Raw genomic sequence first — 13,137 nt, forward strand, 5'->3', positions numbered from 1 at the left:
TGCATTTTTACGGAACTAACCTATTAACAAGATGCCGAAGTGCCGATTCTTTGTTCTGCTGTTTTTGGTTTCAGAAATCCTAGTAAGGAAATATTCTCGGAATTGGACGAAATCAACGCCCAGGGGCCTATTTTTCCACGAAGCTTCCAGAAGACCGAAGACGAAACGAAGTGGGGCCACGAGGCGCCCGGACTACAGGGCGGCGCGGCCTAGGGTTTGGCCGCGCGGCCTGTCATCTGGGCCCTCGTGTGGCCCCCGACTTGCCCTTCCGCCTACTTAAAGCCTCCGTGACAAAACCCCCGCACCGAGAGCCACGATACGGAAAACCTTCCAGAGACGCCGCCAACGCCGATCCCATCTCGGGGGATCCGGAGATCGCCTCGGCACCTGCCGGAGAGGGGAATCATCTCCCGGAGGACTCTACGCCGCCATGGTCGCCTCCGGTGTGATGAGTGAGTAGTCTACCCCTGGACTATGGGTCCATAGCAGTAGCTAGATGGTTGTCTTCTCCCCATTGTGCTATCATTGTCGGATCTTGTGAGCTGCCTAACATGATCAAGATCATCTATCTGTAATTCTGTATGTTGCGTTTGTTGGGATCCGATGAATAGAGAATACTTGTTATGTTGATTATCAAAGTTATATCTACGTGTTGTTTATGATCTTGCATGCTCTCCGTTACTAGTAGATGCTCTGGCCAAGTAGATGCTTGTAACTCCAAGAGGGAGTACTTATGCTCGATAGTGGGTTCATGCCTGCATTGACACAGGACTGATGACAGAAAGTTCTAAGGTTGTGTTGTGATGTTGCCACTAGGGATAAAACATTGATGCTATGTCTAAGGATGTAGTTGTTGATTACATTACGCACCATACTTGATGCAATTGTCTGTTGCTTTGCAACTTAATACTGGAGGGGGTTCGGATGATAACCTGAAGGTAGACTTTTTAGGCATAGATGCAGTTGGATGGCGGTCTATGTACTTTGCCGTAATGCCCAATTAAATCTCACTATACTCATCATGATATGTATGTGCATGTTCATGCTCTCTTTATTTGTCAATTGCCCAACTGTAATTTGTTCACCCAACATGTTGTTTGTCTTATGGGAGAGACACCTCTAGTGAACTGTGGACCCCGGTCCAATTCTCTTTACTGAAATACAATCTACTGCAATACTTGTTCTACTGTTTTCTGCAAACAATCATCTTCCACACAATACGGTTAATCCTTTGTTACAGCAAGCCGGTGAGATTGACAACCTCACTGTTTCGTTGGGGCAAAGTACTTTGGTTGTGTTGTGCAGGTTCCACGTTGGCGCCGGAATCCCTGGTGTTGCGCCGCACTACATCCCGCCGCCATCAACCTTCAACGTGCTTCTTGGCTCCTACTGGTTCGATAAACCTTGGTTTCTTACTGAGGGAAACTTGCTGCTGTACGCATCACACCTTCCACTTGGGGTTCCCAACGGGCGTGTGCTTTACGCGTCATCAAGCTACAATACTTATCTTTATTTGGTTGGAAAAGGAAAATGCCTCATATGTCTTGGATAATTTGACACTTGGCAATTGTTTTGAGCTCTCAAGTAGATCATAAGTTTTTGCATGTAGTTTAAACCTATTAGTGGAGAACTACCGTAAAGCTTGTTAAAATTGGTTTGCATAATTGATCTCTCTTAAGGTCTAGATATTTTCTGGTAAAAGTGTTTGAGCAACAAGGAAGACAGTGTAGAGTATTATAATGCTTGCAATATGTTCTTATGTAAGTTTTGCTGTACTGGTTCATACTTGTGTTTGCTTCAAATAACCTTGCTAGCCCAAAACCTTGTACTGAGAGGGAATGCTTCTCGTGCATCCAAAACCTTGAGCCAAAAACTATGCCATTTGTGTCCACCATACCTACCTACTATGTGGTATTCCCTGCCATTCCAAAGTAAATTGCTTGAGTGCTACCTTTAAACAATTCAAAATGCTTCTCAATTTGTGTTAATGTTTTATAGCTCATGAGGAAGTATGTGGTGTTTATCTTTCAATCTTGTTGGGCAACTTTCACCAATGGACTAGTGGCTTCATCCGCTTATCCAATAATTTTGCAAAAAGAGCTGGCAATGGGATTCCCAGTCCCAAATTAATTAACCTAAATAGACACTCCTCCATGGTATGTGATTGTTGGACGGCACCCGAAGGATTCGGTTAGCCATGGCTTGTGTAAGCAAAGGTTGGGAGGAGTGTCATCATAATAAAACTAAAATAAAAAGGCACTCCTTCATGGTATGAGATTGTTGGCAGGCACCCGAGGATTCGGTTAGCCATGGTTTGTGAAAGAAAGGTTGGAAGGAGTGCCACCCAAAAATAAAAATAAAATGGGAGCCGCTCTTTGAAGGTTTGTCTGGCGAGGGGGTTAGAGTGCCCACTACCATTCGTTGACAACAACAAACACCTCTCAAAATTTTACTTTTTGTGCTCTCTTTATGTTTTCAAAACCAAAGCTCTAGCACAAATATAGCAATCAATGCTTCCCTCTGCAAAGGGCCATTCTTTTACTTTATGTTGAGTCAGTATACCTACTTCCTTCCATCTTAGAAGCAAACACTTGTGTTAACTGTGCATTGATTCTTACATACTTGCATATTTGCACTCATCATATTACTTTGTGTTGACAATTATCCATGAGATATGCATGTTGAAAGTTGAAAGCAACTGCTGAAACTTATATCTTCCTTTGTGTTGCTTCGATGCCTTTACTTTGAATCTATTGCTTTATGAGTTAACTCTTGTGCAATCTTTTGATGCTTGTCTTGAAAGTACTATTCACAAAAAGTTTTGCTATATGTTATCTATTTGTTAGCAACTATAGATCATTGCCTTGAGTCACTTCATTCATTTCATATGCTTTGTAATAGTATGATCAAGGTTATGTAAGTAGCATGTCACTACAGAAATTATTCTTTTTATCGTTTACCTGCTCGGGACGAGCAGGAACTAAGCTTGGGGATGCTGATACGTCCCCGACGTATCCATAATTTCTGTCGTTCCATGCTTGTTTTATGACAATACTTACATGTTTTGCTTGCACTTTATAATGTTTTTATGCGTTTTCCGGAACTAACCTATTAACAAGATGCCACAGTGCCAGTTCCTGTTTTCTGCTGTTTTTGGTTCCAGAAAGGCTGTTCGGGCAATATTCTCGGAATTGGACGAAATCAACGCCAAACCTCCTATTTTTCCCGGAAGGCTCCAGAACACCGAAGAAGAGTCGGAGAGGGGCCAGAGGGCCACCAGACCATAAGGCGGCGTGGCCTGGCCTGGGCCCGTGCCACCCTATGGTGTGGAGCCCCCAGGCACCCCCCCTGCGCCGCCTCTTCGCCTATAAAATCCCTTTCGACCTAAAAACGCAGTACCAATTGACGAAACTCCAGAAAGACTCCAGGGGCGCCGCCGCCATCGCGAAACTCCAATTCGGGGGACAGAACTCTCTGTTCCGGCACCCTGCCGGGACGGGGAAGTGCCCCCGGAAGCCATCTCCATCGACGCCACCGCCTCCATCATGCTCCGTGAGTAGTTCCCCCATGGACTACGGGTTCTAGCAGTAGCTAGTCGGTATTCTCTCCTCCATGTACTTCAATACAATGATCTCATGAGCTGCCTTACATGATTGAGATTCATCTGATGTAATCGGTGTTGTGTTTGTTGGGATCCGATGGATGATACATTATGATTAGTCTATCTATAAAGTTTGTGAAGTTATTGTTGTTGCAATCTTGTTATGCTTAATGCTTGTCACTAGGGCCCGAGTGGCATGATCTTAGATTTGAGCTCTATACTAATTGCTTAGATTGTATCTATAAGTTGTATGCACATGTCACTGTCCGGAACCAAAGGCCCCGAAGTGACAGAAATCGGGACAACCGGAGGGGATGGTAGTGATGTGAGGATCACATGTTTTCACGGTGTGTTAATGCTTTGCTCCGGTACTCTATTAAAAGGAGTACCTTAATATCCAGTAGTTTCCCTTGAGGCCCGGCTGCCACCGGCTGGTAGGACAAAAGATGTTGTGCAAGTTTCTCATTGCGAGCACGTACGACTATATACGGAAAACATGCCTACATAATTAATAAGCCTGATGTTCTATCTTAATGCTTTGATTCCTATGAATTGCCTAACTGTAATTTGTTCACCCAACACTTGTCACTTATTGGAGAGTTACCACTAGTGTAGATCGCTGGGAACCCCGGTCCATCTCTCATCATAATATACTTGTTCTCTATGTCATTGGAAGTAGTATCAACTATTTTCCGGTGCCATTGCTCCCATATTGCTATTACTGCTGCTGTGTTACTGTTACTATTGCTCTCATATTACTGCTACTTTCACATCACCCTTGTTGCTAGTGCTTTTCCAGGTGCAGCAGAATTGACAACTCAGTTGTTAAGGCTTATAAGTATTCTTTACCTCCCCTTGTGTCGAATCAATAAATTTGGGTTTTACTTCCCTCGAAGACTATCGCGATCCCCTATACTTGTGGGTCATCACACGCCATCAAGCTCTTTTTCTGGCGCCGTTGCCGGGGAGATCAAGACACGCTGCAAGGGGAGTCTCCACTTCCAATCTCTTTACTTTGTTTTTGTCTTGCTTTATTTTAGTTACTACTTTGTTTGCTGCATTATATCAAAACACAAAAAAATTAGTTGCTAGCTTTACTTTATTTACTGTCTTGCACTCTATATCAAAAACACACAAAAATTAGTTACTTGCATTTACTTTATCTAGTTTGCTTTATTTATTGTTGCTAAAATGAATACTCCTGAAAACACTAAGTTGTGTGACTTCACAACCACAAATAATAATGATTTCTTATGCACACCTATTGCTCCACCTGCTACTACAGCAGAATTCTTTAAAATTAAACCTGCTTTACTGAATCTTGTTATGCGAGAGCAATTTTCTGGTGTTAGTTCTGATGATGCTGCTGCCCATCTCAATAATTTTGTTGAATTATGTGAAATGCAAAAGTATAAAGATGTAGATGGTGACATTATAAAATTAAAATTGTTTCCTTTCTCATTAAGAGCAAGAGCTAAAGATTGGTTGCTATCTCTGCCTAAGAATAGTATTGATTCATGGACTAAATGCAAGGATGCTTTTATTGGTAGATATTATCCCCCTGCTAAAATTATCTCTTTGAGGAGTAGCATAATGAATTTTAAACAATTGGATAATGAGCATGTTGCACAAGCATGGGAAAGAATGAAATCTTTGGTAAAGAATTGCCCAACCCATGGACTGACTACTTGGATGATCATCCAAACCTTCTATGCAGGACTAAATTTTTCTTCGCGGAACCTATTGGATTCAGATGCTGGAGGTACCTTTATGTCCATCACTTTGGGGGCGGCTACAAAGCTTCTTGATAATATGATGATCAATTACTCTGAATGGCACACGGAAAGAGCTCCACAAGGTAAGAAGGTAAATTCTGTCGAAGAATTCTCTTCCTTGAGTGATAAGATTGATGCTATTATGTCTATGCTTGTGAATGATAGGACTAATGTTGATCCTAATAATGTTCCATTAGCTTCATTGGTTGCTCAAGAAGAACATGTTGATGTAAACTTCATTAAAAATAATAATTTCAACAACAATGCTTATCGGAACAATTCTAGTAATAACTATAGGCCATATCCTTATAATAATGGTAACGGTTATGGTAATTCTTATGGGAATTCTTACAACAATAATAGGAGTGTACCCCCTGGTCTTGAAGCTATGCTTAAAGAATTTATTAGTACACAAACTGCTTTAACAAATCTGTTGAGGAAAAGCTCAATAAAATTGATATTCTCGCTTCTAAGGTTGATAGTCTTGCCTCTGATGTTGATCTTTTGAAGTCGAAAGTTATGCCTAATATGGATATTGAAAATAAAATTGTTACTACAGCAAATGCCATCCAAGTTAGAATTAATGAGAATATAAGATTAATGGCTGAATTGCGTGCTAGGTGGGATAGAGAAGAAAATGAAAAACTAGCTAAAGAGAATAATGTAGCTAAAGTTTGGACTATTACCACCACTAGTAATGTTAATGCTCCACATGTTTCTCCACCTCCTACTAATAATGGTGAAAGAATTGGTGTTGGCAATGTTTCTACTCCTAGTGCAAAGCGTACAAAACTGCCTGAAATTGCTAAAGCTACTTTGAAGCACGTGATAAAACTGCTGAATTTTTTTCCAACATTGGGGATGATGATCCCATTGCTGTAGCTCATAATGATTTAGATTTTGATGATTGCCACATCTCTGAAGTTATAAAGTTCTTACAAAAATTGCTAAAAGTCCCAATGCTAGTGCTATAAATTTGGCCTTTACAAAACATATTACAAATGCTCTCGTAAAAGCTAGAGAAGAGAAACTAAAACTTGAAACCTCTATTCCTAGAAAGTTAGAAGATGGTTGGGAGCCCATCATTAAGATGAATATCAATGACTTTGATTGTAATGCTTTATGTGATCTTGGTGCAAGTATTTCTGTTATGCCTAAGAAAATTTATGATATGCTTGACTTGCCACCATTAAAAAATTGTTATTTGGATGTTAATCTTGTTGATAATGCTATAAAGAAACCTTTGGGGAGAGTTGATAATGTTCATATTATGGTTAACAATAACCTTGTCCCCGTTGATTTTGTTGTCTTGGATATTGAATGCAATGCATCTTGTCCCATTATATTGGGAAGACCTTTTCTTCGAACTGTTGGTGCTACCATTGATATGAAGGAAGGTAATATTAAATATCAATTTCCTCTCAAGAAAGGTATGGAACACTTCCCTAGAAAGAGAATGAAGTTACCTTTTGATTCTATTATTAGAACAAATTATGATGTTGATGCTTCGTCTCTTGATGTTACTTGATACACACTTTCTGCGCCTAGCTGAAAGGCGTTAAAGAAAAGCGCTTATGGGAGACAACCCATGTTTTTACTACAGTATTTTTGTTTTATATTTGAGTCTTGGAAGTTGTTTACTACTGTAGCAACCTCTCCTTATCTTAGTTTTGTGTTTTGTTGTGCCAAGTAAAGTCTTTAATAGTAAGGTTCATACTAGATTTGGATTACTGCGCAGTTACAGATTTCTTTGCTGTCACGAATTTCGACCTGCCTCTCTGTAGGTAGCTCAGAAAAATATGCCAATTTACGTGCGTGATCCTCAGATATGTACGCAACTTTCATTCAATTTGGGAATTTTCATTTGATCAAGTCTGGTGCCATTTTAAAATTCTTCTTTACGAACTGTTCTGTTTTGACAGATTCTGCCTTTTATTTCGCATTGCCTCTTTTGCTATGTTGGATGAATTTCTTTGATCCATTAATGTCCAGTAGCTTTATGCAATGTCCAGAAATGTTAAGAATGATTATGTCACCTCTGAACATGTTAATTTTTATTATGCACTAACCCTCTAATGAGTTGTTTCGAGTTTGGTGTGGAGGAAGTTTTCAAGGATCAAGAGAGGGAAATGATGCAACATGATCAAGGAGAGTGAAAGCTCTAAGCTTGGGGATGCCCCGGTGGTTCACCCCTGCATATTCTAAGAAGACTCAAGCGTCTAAGCTTGGGGATGCCCAAGGCATCCCCTTCTTCATCGACAACATCATCAGGTTCCTCCCCTGAAACTATATTTTTATTCAGTCACATCTTATGTGCTTTGCTTGGAGCGTCGGTTTGTTTTTGTTTTTGTTTTGTTTGAATAAAATGGATCCTAGCATTCATTGTGTGGGAGAGAGACACGCTCCACTGTTGCATATGGACAAATATGTCCTTAGTCCTTACTCATAGTATTCATGGCGAAGGTTGAATCTTCTTCGTTAAATTGTTATATGGTTGGAATCGGCAAATGCTACATGTAGTAATTCTAAAATGTCTTGAATAATTTGATACTTGGCAATTGTTGTGCTCATGTTTAAGCTCTTGCATCATATACTTTGCACCCATTAATGAAGAAACACCAAGAGCTTGCTAAATTTGGTTTGCATATTTGGTCTCTCTAAAGTCTAGATAATTTCTAGTATTGAGTTTTGAACAACAAGGAAGACGGTGTAGAGTCTTATAATGTTTACAATATGTCTTTTATGTGAGTTTTGCTGCACCGGTTCATCCTTGTGTTTGTTTCAAATAACCTTGCTAGCCTAAACCTTGTATCGAGAGGGAATACTTCTCATGCATCCAAAATCCTTGAGCCAACCACTATGCCATTTGTGTCCACCATACCTACCTACTACATGGTATTTCTCCGCCATTCCAAAGTAAATTGCTTGAGTGCTACCTTTAAATTTCCATCATTCGCCTTTGCAATATATAGCTCATGGGACAAAATAGCCTTAAAAACTATTGTGGTATTGAATATGTACTTATGCACTTTATCTCTTATTAAGTTGCTTGTTGTGCGATAACCATGCTTCTGGGGACGCCATCAACTCTTTGTTGAATATCATGTGAGTTGCTATGCATGTCCGTCTTGTCTGAAGTAAGAGAGATCTACCACTTTAATGGTTAGAGCATGCATATTGTTAGAGAAGAACATTGGGCCGCTAACTAAAGCCATGAATCATGGTGGAAGTTTCAGTTTTGGACATATATCCTCAATCTCATATGAGAACACTAATTGTTGCTACATGCTTATGCATTAAAGAGGAGTCCATTATCTGTTGTCCATGTTGTCCCGGTATGGATGTCTAAGTTGAGAATAATCAAAAGCGAGAAATCCAAAATGCGAGCTTTCTCCTTAGACCTTTGTACAGGCGGCATGGAGGTACCCCTTTGTGACACTTGGTTAAAACATGTGTATTGCGATGATCCCGGTAGTCCAAGCTAATTAGGACAAGGTGCGGGCACTATTAGTATACTATGCATGAGGCTTGCAACTTGTAAGATATAACTTACATAATACATATGCTTTATTACTACCATCGACAAAATTGTTTCATGTTTTCAAAATAAAAGCTCTAGCACAAATATAGCAATCGATGCTTTCCTCTTTGAAGGACCTTTCTTTTACTTTTATGTTGAGTCAGTTCACCTATCTCTCTCCACCTCAAGAAGCAAACACTTGTGTGAACTGTGCATTGATTCCTACATACTTGCATATTGCACTTGTTATATTACTCTATGTTGACAATTATCCATGAGATATACATGTTATAAGTTGAAAGCAACCGCTAAAACTTAATCTTCCTTTGTGTTGCTTCAATACCTTTACTTTAATTTATTGCTTTATGAGTTAACTCTTATGCAAGACTTATTGATGCTTGTCTTGAAGTACTATTCATGAAAAGTCTTTGCTTTATGATTCAGTTGTTTACTCATGTCATTACCATTGTTTTGATCGCTGCATTCATTACATATGCTTACAATAGTATGATCAAGGTTATGATGGCATGTCACTCCAGAAATTATCTTTGTTATCGTTTACCTGCTCGGGACGAGCAGGAACTAAGCTTGGGGATGCTGATACGTCTCCGACGTATCGATAATTTCTTATGTTCCATGCCACATTATTGATGATATCTACATGTTTTATACACATTATATGTCGTATTTATGCATTTTCCGGCACTAACCTATTAACAAGATGCCGAAGAGCCGATTCTTTGTTTTCTACTGTTTTTGGTTTCAGAAATCCTACAAAGGAAATATTCTCGGAATTGGACGAAATCAACGCCCAGGGTCCTATTTTTGCACGAAGCTTCCAGAAGACCGAGGGGGAAAGGAAGTGGGGCCACGAGGCGCCGCCACAACAGGGTGGCGCGGCCCAGCCCTAGGCCACGGGGCCCTGGCATGTGGGGCCCTCGTGTGGCCCCCCGCGTTGCCCTTCCGCCTACTTAAAGCCTCCGTCGCGAAACCCCCAGTACCGAGAGCCACGATACGGAAAACCTTACTGAGACGCCGCCGCCGCCAATCCCATCTCGGGGGATTCTGGAGATCACCTCCGGCACCCTGCCGGAGAGGGGAATCATCTCCCGGAGGACTCTTCACCGCCATGGTCGCCTCCGGAGTGATGAGTGAGTAGTTCACCCCTGGACTATGGGTCCATAGCAGTAGCTAGATGGTTGTCTTCTCCTTATGTGCTTCATTGTTGGATCTTGTGAGCTGCCTAACATGATCAAGATCATCTATCTGTAATTCTATATGTTGTGTTTGTCGGGATCCGATGGATAGAGAATACTATGTTATGTTGATTATCAATCTATTACCTATGTGTTGTTTATGATCTTGCATGCTCTCCGTTATTAGTAGAGGCTCTGGCCAAGTTTTTACTCTTAACTCCAAGAGGGAGTATTTATGCTCGATAGTGGGTTCATGCCTCCATTAAATCTGGGACAGTGACAGAAAGTTCTAAGGTTGTGGATGTGCTGTTGCCACTAGGGATAAAACATTGATGCTATGTCCGAGGATGTAGTTATTGATTACATTACGCACCATACTTAATGCAATTGTCTGTTGTTTTGCAACTTAATACTGGAAGGGGTTCGGATGATAACCTGAAGGTGGACTTTTTAGGCATAGATGCATGCTGGATAGCGGTCTATGTACTTTGTCGTAATGCCCAATTAAATCTCACAATACTCATCATATCATGTATGTGCATTGTTATGCCCTCTCTATTTGTCAATTGCACTGTTGTAATTTGTTCACCCAACATGCTATTTATCTTATGGGAGAGACACCTCTAGTGAACTGTGGACCCCGGTCCTATTCTTTACATCGCATACAATCTACTGCAATACTTGTTCTACTGTTTTCTGCAAACAATCATCTTCCACACAATACGGTTAATCCTTTGTTACAGCAAGCCGGTGAGATTGACAACCTCACTGTTTCGTTGGGGCAAAGTACTTTGGTTGTGTTGTGCAGGTTCCACGTTGGCGCCGGAATCCCTGGTGTTGCGCCGCACTACATCCCGCCGCCATCAACCTTCAACGTGCTTCTTGGCTCCTCCTGGTTCGATAAACCTTGGTTTCTTTACGAGGAAAACTTGCTGCTGTGTGCATCATACCTTCCTCTTGGGGTTCCCAACGAACGTGTGAGTTACACGCCATCAAGCTCTTTTTCTGGCGCCGTTGCCGGGGAGATCAAGACACGCTGCAAGGGGAGTCTCCACTTCCAATCTCTTTACTTTGTTTTTGTCTTGCTTTATTTTATTTACTACTTTGTTTGCTGCATTATATCAAAACACAAAAAAAAATTAGTTGCTAGCTTTACTTTATTTACTGTCTTGCACTCTATATCAAAAACACAAAAAAATTAGTTACTTGCATTTACTTTATCTAGTTTGCTTTATTTACTGTTGCTAAAATGAATACTCCTGAAAACACTAAGTTGTGTGACTTCACAACCACAAATAATAATGATTTCTTATGCACACCTATTGCTCCACCTGCTACTACAGCAGAATTCTTTGAAATTAAACCTGCTTTACTGAATCTTGTTATGCGAGAGCAATTTTCTGGTGTTAGTTCTGATGATGCTGCTGCCCATCTCAATAATTTTGTTGAATTGTGTGAAATGCAAAAGTATAAAGATGTAGATGGTGACATTATAAAATTAAAATTGTTTCCTTTCTCATTAAGAGCAAGAGCTAAAGATTGGTTACTATCTCTGCCTAAGAATAGTATTGATTCATGGACTAAATGCAAGGATGCTTTTATTGGTAGATATTATCCCCCTGCTAAAATTATCTCTTTGAGGAGTAGCATAATGAATTTTAAACAATTGGATAATGAGCATGTTGCACAAGCATGGGAAAGAATGAAATCTTTGGTAAAGAATTGCCCAACCCATGGACTGACTACTTGGATGATCATCCAAACCTTCTATGCAGGACTAAATTTTTCTTCGCGGAACCTATTGGATTCAGCTGCTGGAGGTACCTTTATGTCCATCACTTTGGGGGCGGCTACAAAGCTTCTTGATAATATGATGATCAATTACTCTGAATGGCACACGGAAAGAGCTCCACAAGGTAAGAAGGTAAATTCTGTCGAAGAATCCTCTTCCTTGAGTGATAAGATTGATGCTATTATGTCTATGCTTGTGAATCATAGGACTAATGTTGATCCTAATAATGTTCCATTAGCTTCATTGGTTGCTCAAGAAGAACATGTTGATGTAAACTTCATTAAAAATAATAATTTCAACAACAATGCTTATCGGAACAATTCTAGTAATAACTATAGGCCATATCCTTATAATAATGGTAACGGTTATGGTAATTCTTATGGGAATTCTTACAACAATAATAGGAGTGTACCCCCCTGGTCTTGAAGCTATGCTTAAAGAATTTATTAGTACACAAACTGCTTTTAACAAATCTGTTGAGGAAAAGCTCAATAAAATTGATATTCCCGCTTCTAAGGTTGATAGTCTTGCCTCTGATGTTGATCTTTTGAAGTCGAAAGTTATGCCTAATATGGATATTGAAAATAAAATTGTTACTACAGCAAATGCCATCCAAGTTAGAATTAATGATAATATAAGATTAATGGCTGAATTGCGTGCTAGGTGGGATAGAGAAGAAAATGAAAAACTAGCTAAAGAGAATAATGTAGCTAAAGTTTGGACTATTACCACCACTAGTAATGTTAATGCTCCACATGTTGCTGCACCTCCTACTAATAATGGTGAAAGAATTGGTATTGGCAATGTTTCTACTCCTAGTGCAAAGCGTACAAAACTGCCTGAAATTGCTAAAACTTCTGAAACTGCCTGTGATAAAACTGCTGAAATTTTTTCCAACATTGGGGATGATGATCCCATTGCTGTAGCTCATAATGATTTAGATTTTGATGATTGCCACATCTTTGAAGTTATAAAGTTCTTACAAAAACTTGCTAAAAGTCCCAATGCTAGTGCTATAAATTTGGCCTTTACAAAACATATTACAAATGCTCTCATAAAAGCTAGAGAAGAGAAACTAAAACTTGAAACCTCTATTCCTAGAAAGTTAGAAGATGGTTGGGAGCCCATCATTAAGATGAAGATCAATGACTTTGATTGTAATGCTTTATGTGATCTTGGTGCAAGTATTTCTGTTATGCCTAAGAAAATTTATGATATTCTTGACTTGCCACCATTAAAAAATTGTTATTTGG

Source organism: Lolium perenne, chromosome 4 (genome assembly GCF_019359855.2).
Source record: "Lolium perenne isolate Kyuss_39 chromosome 4, Kyuss_2.0, whole genome shotgun sequence".
Classification (NCBI taxonomy): domain Eukaryota; kingdom Viridiplantae; phylum Streptophyta; class Magnoliopsida; order Poales; family Poaceae; genus Lolium; species Lolium perenne.